Raw genomic sequence first — 11,533 nt, 5'->3', positions numbered from 1 at the left:
CAGTGTTCTGCTGCCATACCAGCTGTAGCACATCCGCTGACATTGTGTGCTGACAAAACAATGTAATTATTATTTGTGCTTTTCTATTTTGCTACGCCAATGCCTAGTTGTAGCCAGCTCTAGAACTAGTGTTAAAATAGCAGAATGTGACATTAATATTCCCGGAGAAGAAAGATGAGCTTTCCTATATAGTAAAAAACAGTATGGTGGTACAGACTAGAACGAGAGAGAGAGGCAAAAAGGTCACTTTTTGGCCATTGTTGGGTCAATAGGGATCTATGGCTAAGTTTTGTGTATGTACATGGGGCTTTCTTTGTGGATATGCTCAACAGGTTCACATAGGAAAATGTAAAAAGAGCCGATCTGCGTGCTGAAATGTCAATAAAACTTTACTAAGGGCAAAATATTATTTGGAGAAGTAGAAAACTACAATTAGGGAAAATGACCTGTTTACAAGCAGATGGCGTAGAAAGTGCTCGACAGGATGAAGGTATCAGTCAGCACTGGAATAGATTGTGATGTGAGACAGGAAGGAGTCTATCAGCACAGAAATAGCAGATTGGACCTCAAAACTCGATGGAGGTAGATCAACCGAGCCTTGATTGCAAAGCATTGAACCTGGAACATTAGAGTGTTCTCTAGGACGACACAGCAGGAAGAGTTAAAGGATACACAGGAAACCACAGGGTGGGTCAGACATCAGACAACAAGAAACAAAGATGGAAAATACTAATAAACTCTGCTAATGACAACTAATTAGCTGTGGAAGCGAAGGGGGGCTCGCGAAGCAAGGAAGGGAAACAAAGAGACTGTCAGGGACACACAAACGGAGACGTACAGTCAACATTGAGAGGCATACAAAAAAGGAAAAGAGAGTTGCCACCCAGAGCAATGTGAGAGAGAAGGTTTAGGAAGGCAGAAGGAGGGAAGAGGATTAGGGAGGGACTCTCGGCTTTGAAGATTCAGTCTAGAGGCAACCTGGACGCAATCTGGGAAGAGAGGGAAGAGAAAGAAAAGCATCTGACTGAGAGCTATCTCTAGCTGGTGTGAGAGGGACCAAGCTGATGCTGAGAGGACAAGGGCTGGCAGCTCCTAACTGGTGAGAGGGGAGCAGGGAAGAGGTGTCGGAAACTAATGAAGCTCTGTGGTGTTTGAGGGAATGATGATTCATTTGGGCTGTGGATTGTATCCCAAGGATGGCAAGTGATTAGCTTCTGTCGTATACAGGACAGACCTGGAGTAGGGATGAAGTGGAATTAGATTGTAGGTTCCTGCAAACAGCCTCTGCATTACATTTTGCTGCCTTGTTCCTTTCACTTGACTTTGGTTGTTGTTTTCTCTGCTTCATTGCAAAGTATTTGGAATGTGTTAGGGCTTTATAAATAAACGGTCTGAAAAACAGCAGAAAGAAGGGCAGGAATATGATGGTGAAGCCAGATGAATGCTGAAGTTTGTGAGGATCTGTAGATTTCTCAGCAGAGCTCACCTCCTGCTTCATTTGTGAGCATTTCCGATGGAACAACTAACTACTAAGCTGAAGGATGGGATCACTGGAGAGGCAGAGGAGTCGTTCTGGGCTAGCAGATTTCTGGGGAGATGGGTTTACACTGATGCTCGAAACTTAGTCTTTCAGTAGTTCAGTTTCTATCTCGACCATGTGATATATACTGTATATAATAATGTCTCATGGTGGATCAGGAATAGCTCACACATGTGGCAAGTATTTGTGTACTTGACAATGTTTCTAAATGTTTAATAGATGTGTCATTCAGAGACCGTCTCCTGTTATAAGGTGTCAGAATAAAATTAAAATGCATATCTGTGCCTTGTACACAGTACTCTTTATAATTTTCAGAAAAATACATGAGAAAAATATCTCTGCTATCTGGTAACTGTTTGACATTTTTGGGGCATGTGCACACAACACCTTTTTCAGGCAAATTGAATTTTTCAAGAGGAAGACACTTCAGAAAACATCAGTGTTTTGTTTCCTGAAGCATCTATTTTACGTTTTTTTCCACAAAAAAAGTTTTTGACGACTGGTGGGTTTTTTGAGCATTTTTCCAGTGCTTTTGGGGCATCTTTTGTACTTTTCTTTTCTGGATTTTGTTATTTACTCCATTCAACAATGAAGAATCTCCTATTGATTTTTGCAAGTAAAAACACTGGCAAAATAATTAAAATGACACTCCGACGTGTTCCGAGCTTTCTCACTTACTGTCTTCTTTATAAAGTGTACAGTGTCTTCAGAGCAGAAAATGGCTGGAGAATGGCCTGCTCACTTTTTTTTTACTGCTTGGCATTTTTAGAAACCTGAAGTGGTTAAAAGATGCTCAAAAGACTTGAATATATGAACAGCGGGTAATTTTTATATAGAAATCCATATGTACCTTCTTTCAAGTGGTTAGCACTTTTCATGTTTTTTTTTTTAGCAGAATGTACCTGAAAATATGTTGTGTGTACATACCCTTATGGTATAATGGCGATGATAACTTAATATTAGAACAGCCACCTTGGTTTCCTTGCTATAGCCATCTAGTTGTTATAGCTGGAACTCTTATTTAATTTTGTGGTGCCACACAATAGGTAGACGTCAGCACAATGACCAAGCTCAGCCAAGTCCATATAATATTCTAATACAAAGGGTAGACAATTACTTGCCAAATGCTTCAGGTGCCAATTATTAGGAGGTGATATCCAGCCTGTCAAATTATTTTTTGGCCGCCACCACAGACATGCATCTACTGTTAAAAATCTAATGCCTATGGTAAATTCTACAAAATCAGCATGTGAGTATTATATAGTCATACATATTAAACAGATCAAGTTTGCAGAGCAATAATGACAATTATGAAAACGTTATTGACTTTATGCTTATAGGATGGTGAACATAAAATGGTAAAGATTATCTTACACGATATAGAATAGAAGCTTTCTAAGCTCTCCTTTCCGCAGAAAGTAGGCCAGCAGATGATAAAAGAGAAGGAAATTGGGTTAGGAGACCAAATTACCTTTAGAGGTAGCGTAAAGAATCCGCCAGTGTGTGTGAAATTGAACAAGGAGCTAAATGAAGGGTTGCATCAGGAGCAGAAATGATAAAATGGATACATCAGATCAGACAGCAGGCTCATGGGGACCTCAGCATAGAGTTTCATTGATTTCTAGAGTCTTCTATGTTTTACATTACGCCTCGTAAATGATTCGCAATTTGTTTAGGTGGATCATTTTCATGGTGTTGTATATTATACGTGTCTATAAAATAGTTGTTTTCAAGGATAAAGACTGGAATGGTAGCATTTTATTAAAAAATGGATTTTGTTTGCACCATATATGACGTTATAATGTAAAGCGCTGCGTAATATATTGGTGCTATATAAAATTATTATTATTAAGTAGAGAACATTCTGTGTTACATCACTGATAACTTTGGAAAACCAGACCTTGTACGATAGCCGTTAGTTTCCTAGGCAGCAGAAACACACATTGTGGGATATTGATTGGGAGATACTGTAAATGATGTCAGAGCAAACAGAACTGACACGCTATGCTTTCCATTTTTTGCATATCAGTGCTGGCGAGCTAGCTTTTAGGAATGATTTGGCTTTACAGAATAATCCATCATCAGTATTTTAGTATAACATCGAGTGTTCATGTAAATTAATTATTCAATAACTTAAAAGGTTTCCAAACATAAGCAGAGAGTTTATACCTTTTTCATTGTCATAAATGGAAAAGTCTAAATAAATAAAAAAAGCTGCGTCACTTCATGAATTATTACCAACGCCATCCATATAAGTTGGTGGGTTGCTTTTTTTGTCACCTGGTGGCCCTTAGAAACCTCCCAATCTCTTCAGAGCAAAGCTGGTCATACTCCTTAGATTTGTAAGAGACTGAATAAATGATGGCTGATCCAAAGGATAGGTCAGCGATATGAGATCTGTAGCTGTTAACACCCATCATCCCACCAATCAGCGTATCTAATGTAGCAACAACCGCGTGTAAGCAATGCTAGGACACCGCAGATCTCTACGTCATTTAGTAGCTGTTGCCAGATACTGCACCTAACCTTCTGTTAATTGAATGGGAGATAAAATGCAGTACTCTACAGTTTTGCCAATACTGGAGCAGATATCAGGTGATCGGGAGGTGTTAGATGTCTGCCCCCACAAATCTCATATTGTTGATCTATGTGTCGGAGAGGTCATCAGTTGATCAGTGTTGGAAATCACTTTAATGTCAGCTGAGCTAAACTATTTTGGTGGAGTTAAGTGACTATGAAATGTAACATAGGTTGCTCTTTTTCAATGCCCTTTTTGGTTGCTCCCATGGAGATAAGGCAATGCTAAAGGTATCTGGCAGCGGCTTAAACCCTTTCTTCTCATTCTGAACTCATGCACACTTGGGCGAGTTAAACACGCATGTGTATGGGGGTAGATATAGCTGTCAGCCAAACACTATCTAATGTGTTTGGCCAACTATAGGCTCTTTTACAAAGTCCAACAGCGTTCTGTTTAAATGTTTGTTCCCAATCATTGGCCCTTGTAATTGTTCTGCCGATCAGCCAACCAATGTGCTAAAAGCTCATTGAATACTAAATATCATCGTTGTCGACAGCATATCACATAAGGAAATGAGAGGATTTGCTGCCACCCATATGCACACTGTATGGGGACAGAACAACTGCATTAACTATTGTCCCCATGCAGCTTGTATTGGCCTGTGTAAAGGGGACAATAAACAAGCACCGATCAACTGTTATAATCAATCAACACTCGTTATGAGCAGAAATCTGCTCATGTTAATGCACCTTTATATGTTTGCTTTTTACAGTACCAGCAAAGCCTATGAAATTTCAGAAATCTCATGTACACACATTGGTTTCTTTGTCATCAGGATTTTGTGCTTTGCAGCGTTTTTTTTACATACAGCATGTCACTTCTTTCAGCGTTTTTTCAGCATTTTTTTTTATTATATATTTTTATATCGCCAATAATTCCATGGCGCTTTACATGTGAACAGAGCAAATATAGACAAGTACAATAAACATGAGTAAAACAAGGCACACACAAGTACACGAGGAGAGAGGACCCTGCCCGCGAGGGCTCACAGTCTACAGGGGATGGGTGAGGATACACTAGGAGAGGGTAGAGTTGGACATGCGACGATTCAGCAGACAGAGGATCACTGAAGGTTGTAGGCTTGACGGAAGAGTTGGGCCTTCAGGTTTCTTTTGAAGGTTTCCGTGGTAGGCGAGAGCCTGATGGTAGTGGTAGAGAGTTCCAGAGTATAGGGGAAGCACGGGAGAAGTCTTGCATGCGGTTGTGGGAGGAAAAGATGAGTAGAGAAGGAGATCATGAGAGGATCGAAGGTTGCGTGTAGGTAGGTACCGGGAGACCATGTCACAGATGTATGGAGGAGACAGGTTGTGAATGGCTTTGTATGTCATTGTTAGTGTTTTGAACTGTAGCCTCTGGGCAATAGGAAGCCAGTGAAGGGCCTGGCAGAGGAGATGCTGGAGAGTAATGGGGAGACAGGTGGATTAGTTGGGCAGCAGAGTTTAGGATGGATTGGAGTGGTGCCAGAGTGCTATGTAATAGGATGCAGGTACTGAGTGTGTCACCACAGAACAGACAGACCAACAGTTGAGGGGTTTATTAATAGGAATCAGGTTCTCCTCGCAGGGAGAAAGAAGTGGTATATAACTAACAATATAACAGTGCAAAAATATGGGAGTCAAACAGTGTAACAGTAGAAAACGGAATTTTTTGGGAAAAAGAACTTATCAGTTTGATGAGGACTTGCTTGAAGGGTCATCTTCTCCAACGTGGGTGCTGAGATACAGCGGCACTTGTCGTCCCTCTGTTGTCCTTGGGCTGAGTAGTCTGTAGGAACCTGCTGCCTGGGGTTTCGAGAGTTAATGTAATATACACCAACTCTGAGTCTTTAACTTTCACAGCACAGCCTATTCCGGGAAAATGATGGTCAGTCTATTAATAAGTCTCTCAACAGGAATCAAGGGCTCTGCACTGGTACCGTGGGTACCAGGGGTCACAGTCTCTGCACGGGCCACTGTCTCCGCACGGATGTCAAGGCGCCACTCTCCAGTCACAGCAGCGTCTGCTTTCATGTACTCACAAGATGCAGTCTTTTGGGGCAATCTCCCTGTATTTGTCCTCTGACCGGGAGCTCTCTCTTTCCCGGAGTGCAGCTGCGTCCTGCTGACTGCTGCCCAGACCCTTGCGTGTGTACCTTTCCCGCTCTCAGCCCAGCTTCCTTTCTGTCCCGGTCTCTAAGTCTACCCCCTGGGGAACCTGTAGCACAGCTCAATGGTTCCAGGCACGGAGCCGAGAAGGTAACCGTTCCCGGACTCTTCTTGTGCTTTACCTCCTTACAGCTAGAGGGGAGACCAGAGAGTAGGAGGTTGCAGTAGTCAAGGCGGGAGATAAGGGCATGCACTAGTGTTTTTGTGGTATCATGATCAAGGAATGAACGGATCCAGGAAATGTTTTTGAGTTGGAATCGGCAGGAGGAGGCAAGGGCTTGGATATGTGGCTTAAAAGAGAGTGCAGAGTCAAGGATCACCCTGAGGCACCGAGCGTGCGGGACTGGGGAAAGTGAGCAGCCATTGACATTGATGGATAGGTCGGGTGGAGGGGTAGAGTGAGGTGGGGGAAAGATGAATTCTGTTTTGTCCATGTTCAGTTTTAGAAAGCGAGCAGAAAAGAAAGATGAAATAGCAGACAGACTTTGTGGGATTTTGGTCAGTAAGAAAGTGAGGTCAGGTCCAGATAGGTAGATCTGTGTATCATCAGCATAGAGATGATATTGTAAACCGTGGGATTCTATGAGCTGTCCCAGGCCGATGGTGTAGATGGTGAAGAGCAGGGGCCCTAGGACTGAGCCTTGGGGAACACCGACAGACAGGGGGCGAGATGAGGAGGTGGTGTGGGAGAGAGAGACACTGAATGTCCGGTCTGTTAGATAGGATGAGATCCAGGATAGGGCCATGTCTGTGATGCCAAGAAATGAGAGAATCTGTAACAGGAGCGAATGGTCCACAGTGTCAAAGGCAGAAGACAGGTCCAGGAGGAGGAGGACAGAGTAGTGTCGCTTGCTCTTGGCGGTTAGTAGGTCGTTGGTCACTTCAGTTAGAGCAGTTTCAGTTGAGTGATGTGGTCGGAAGCCAGATTGTAACCGGTCAAAGAGTGAGCAGGAGGAGAGGTGGGAGGACAGTTCAAGATGGACATGCTGTTCCAGTAGTTTTGAGGCATAAGGGAGAAGGGATATTGGGCGATAGCTGGACACAGAGGATGGGTCGAGGGAGGGTTTTTTGAAGATATGTGTGATTGATACATGTTTGAAGGATGAGGGGAAGACACCATTTGTACGTGAGAGGTTGAAGAGTTTTGTTAGGGTTGGGATGATTTTGGCAAGGTTAGGGATGAGGTGGGATGGGAGAGGGTCAAGTGTGCAAGTGGTGAGATATGATCTTGACAGAAGGGTGGAGAGCTGATCGTCTTTCATGGTGGAAAAGCTAGCTTTGGAAGAACAGGGCTTAGTCAAGAGGAGGGGCATTAGGAGCTGCAGGCCAAAGCTTTGGCTGATGTTATCGATCTTCTGCTTAAGTCTTCAGCAGAAATGAGAGGAGAGGGAGGAGATGCTTGGGGACGGAGTAGAGAATTGAAAGGATGGTGAAAAAATGATGCAAATACTCGGCAAAAAAAGTCAACCTGCGTATTTGCTGCAGAAAAGTCAAGGACAGCAGGATGCGACCTCACAGTTAGCTCTGTTACATCTACACTGTGTGCAGAATTATTAGGCAAGTTGTATTTTAGAGGATTATTTTTTATTATTGATCAACAACTATGTTCTCAATCAACCCAAAAGACTCATAAATAGCAAAGCTTAATATTTTTGGAAGTTGGAGTGTTTTTTTTTTTTAGATTTGGCTATCTTAGGAGGATATCTGTTTGTGCAGGTAACTATTACTGTGCAGAATTATTAGGCAACTTAATAAAAAACAAATATATTCCCATCTCACTATTTTGACCAGGTAAACCAATATAACTGCACAAAATGTATAAATAAACATTTCTGACATGCAAAAACAAAACCCCAAAAAATTAGTGACCAATATAGCCACCTTTCTTTATGATGACACTCAACAGCCTTCCATTCATAGGTTGTCAGTTGCTTGATCTGTTTACGATCAACATTGCGTGCAGCAGCCACCACAGCCTCCCAAACACCCTGTAGATCTCACATTTTATGAGGGGCCATAGGTTCTCTATGGGGTTCAGATCAGGTGAACAAGGGGGCCATGTCATTATTTTTTCTTCTTTGAGACCTTTACTGGCCAGCCACGCTGTGGAGTAGTTGGAGGCATGTGATGGCACATTGTCCTGCATGAAAATCATGTTTTTCTTGAACGATACCAACTTCTTCCTGTACCACTGCTTGAAGAACTTGTCTTCCAGAAACTGGCAGTAGGTCTGGGAGTTGAGCTTCACTCCATCAACCCGAAAAGGTCCCACAAGTTCATCTTTGATGATACAAGCCCATACCAGTACCCCACCTCCACCTTGCTGGGGTCTGAGTCGGATTGGAGCTCTCTGCCCTTTACTGATCCAGCCTCTGGCCCATCCATCTTGCCCATCAAGAGTCACTCTCATTTCATCAGTCCATAAAACCTTTGAAAAGTCAGTCTTAAGATATTTCTTGGCCCAGTCTTGATGTTTTATTTTATGTTTCCTGTTCAAAGGTGGTTGTTTTTCAGCCTTCCTTACCTTGGCCATGTCCCTGAGTATTGCACACCTTGTGCTTTTTGTTACTCCAGTAATGTTGCAGCTCTGAAATATGGCAAAACTGGTGGAAAATGGCATCTTGGCAGCTTCACGCTTGATTTTCCTCAATTCATGGGCAGTTATTTTGCGCCTTTTTTGCCCAACACGCTTCTTGTGACCCTGTTGGCTATTTGCTATGAAACGCTTGATTGTTCGGTGATCACGCTTCAAAAGTTTGGCAATTTCAAGACTGCTGCATCCCTCTGCAAGACATCTCACAATTTTGGACTTTTCAGAGCCCATCAAATCTCTCTTCTGTTCCATTTTGCCAAAGGAAAGGAAGTTGCCTAATAATTAAGCACACCTTATATAGGGCTTTGATGTTATTAGACAACACCCCTCCTCATTACAGAGATGCACATCACCGGATTTACTTAATTGGTAGTTGGCTCTCAAGCCTGAACAAGCTTGGAGCAGGACAACATGTGTAAAAACTATCATGTGATCAAAATACAACTTGCCTAATAATTCTGCACACAGTGTAGATGGCAGGCTGCATGGTTGCATGATGCAGCCATACAGCCTGTCATCCAGCAGAGACATGAGCAGCGGAACCAAAACCCCATTCACTTAATGGGGGGCCCGACAATACAGTGTTTGCCACGCTATCAGGTATTTTTCAAAGCCTGAAGTGAGAAAAAAAGCTCATAACACTGGAGCATGCTATGATTAAGGGCGGTTTCTCCGCTTGAAACGCATCAGTTTTTAAGAAGTTCATTCTCACAAACTTTCTCTTTCCTGCTAATTTTAATGGTCTATCAATAAAATTAAATAATTTTTTATCGGCGGATGGTTGTGCTGGATTTGCCTTCACTTTCCTGTTTGCGCTGACTCTGCCAGCTGAATACGGTACCCTCTGGTAGTTCAATATAGCATGAACAGCAACTACATACTAGCAGCGCTGGTGAGCCTTTTTGTTTTGGACATGTGAACAGTGAAATGGTTTTACAATAGAAATGAATAGGAAGAGTCTGTTGGGTTATTTTTCCAGTGGACTTGCTCAAAAGCTTCTAAAAATCTTTGCATTCACATACACATGACATCTTTTTCTGGTCGATCTGCTGTCAAACCTGTCTGAAAATGTGCCCGAAAAATACTCAATAGATTGAGCTTATGCATTTTTATGTCAAAATGACTTGCAGGGCATATGTTCAGTCTTTAAGTAGTCTTTTAACCTCTTCAGCTTTCAAAAGATGTCAAGAGGTTAAATGAAGTAACATGTCCGAATATTCTTCAGGTGTTTTCAGCTTGGAAGACACCACAAGCTAAATAATCTATGGGGAGCCCAAAAAGACTTACAGAAGATGTCTGTCTTTTTTAGCATTTTAAAAGCGCACACGCTTCCTGAACCGGATTCTGCTTAAAAAATTTTTGTCTGGCTTGCCCGAGTGTAAACCATGTTGTGCGTACATGTGCACACGTTAAGTATTTGCTGCAGGTATTACCATTCATTAGAATTAGTGAAAAATGCTGGAAAAAAACTAAAGGAATTGACATGCTACAGATTTAGGACCTGCTTAAAATCTGTAAGAAAAAAATAAGCAATGTGTGTATGAGATCTTAGTAATCTTTTTCACTTTGCTGGGACAGTAAAATGTGGCATTTTTCGGGGCAAAAACATGCAACAAAAAAACATGACACGTGCACATATCACTAACAGACAGCTCTCCCCATTTAAAGCCTTTAGGGTTAACTGACAAAGTAACACTGAATATGGACATCATACTATTTTCCCCAATAGAGTTCAATAGAACTTAATACAGAGAAGCATAACTGCATAAAAGGCAATATAATTCATGGGATTACCCGGATTCAAATAGCTCTTTTAATTGAATTCAGTCATATATACAGTATATAGATAATGATAGTAGGAAGGAAGCTTTATTTATTCGTGAATTTCATTACAATATTTTGTGTGTCTGCATTTGTACCAGCTGCAGCTTTCACAATAATACCAATGTTTCCTGTGCCGTTATAAGGTGTTTATATGCACAAACCTCAACCCAAAGTGTTGGTACTCCTCTGTCTAGAAATCTATTTTATATCCTCTACGTAAAGCTGAACGCCAACGAATGAATAGACGACCATTAGGAACACTGGATTATATGCCAGCTCCTATCAATGTGGTTCCTCGCCAGCCTGGAGGTGTGACTGTCTATACTCCAAAGATTGTTATTTAGACACTGAAGGTTAATTAGTAAGGCTACGTTCACATTGGCGTTCCGCCAATGTGCGTCGCTGTTGCGCCGGCGACGCAGCGGCGACGCAGCGGCGACGCGCCCCTATGTTTAACACAGGGGACGCGTGCGTTGTTTTGGTGGCGTTTTTGCCACGTGCGTCGTTTCCGACGCTAGCGTCGGACGCAAGAAAACGCTACATTGTAGCATTTTCTGTGCGTCCGATTTTCGTCAAAAACGACGCACGCGTCGCAAAACGCGCGCGTTTTTGCGCGCGTTTGCGCGCGTTTTTACGTGCGTCGCGCGTTGCGTCGCCGACGCAGGGCGGCGCAACGCTAGTGTGAACCTAGCCTAAAGCACAATATGAAGAGTGCGGTATGTAAAAATAAAAGTCACAAGACTGATTTTGTAATGGGGCACGACGCAGGAAACTACTGTGGCATTTCTGTGGTTAAACCCTGCTTTGGCTCTACGATAACTGGAATGTCACTATTACAATGATCTCGCATTGTA

The 11,533-nt window shown here is 42.4% G+C and overlaps 1 protein-coding gene across 1 annotated transcript in view; it reads left to right on the top strand.

Annotated features, from left to right (window-relative positions):
- Positions 1–890: 890 nt before the first annotated feature.
- ADCY4 (adenylate cyclase 4) overlaps positions 891–11,533 on the top strand; it is a 151,420-nt gene continuing 140,777 nt past the window's right edge. The window contains exon 1 of the mRNA XM_069760942.1: positions 891–1,099. The gene's annotated coding sequence lies outside the window, so the exon portion shown is untranslated. The remainder of the gene's footprint in view (positions 1,100–11,533) is intronic.

This window comes from Ranitomeya imitator, chromosome 1 (assembly GCF_032444005.1).
Source record: "Ranitomeya imitator isolate aRanImi1 chromosome 1, aRanImi1.pri, whole genome shotgun sequence".
Classification (NCBI taxonomy): Eukaryota; Metazoa; Chordata; class Amphibia; order Anura; family Dendrobatidae; genus Ranitomeya; species Ranitomeya imitator.
This window is presented reverse-complemented; position numbering and strand designations above follow the sequence as displayed.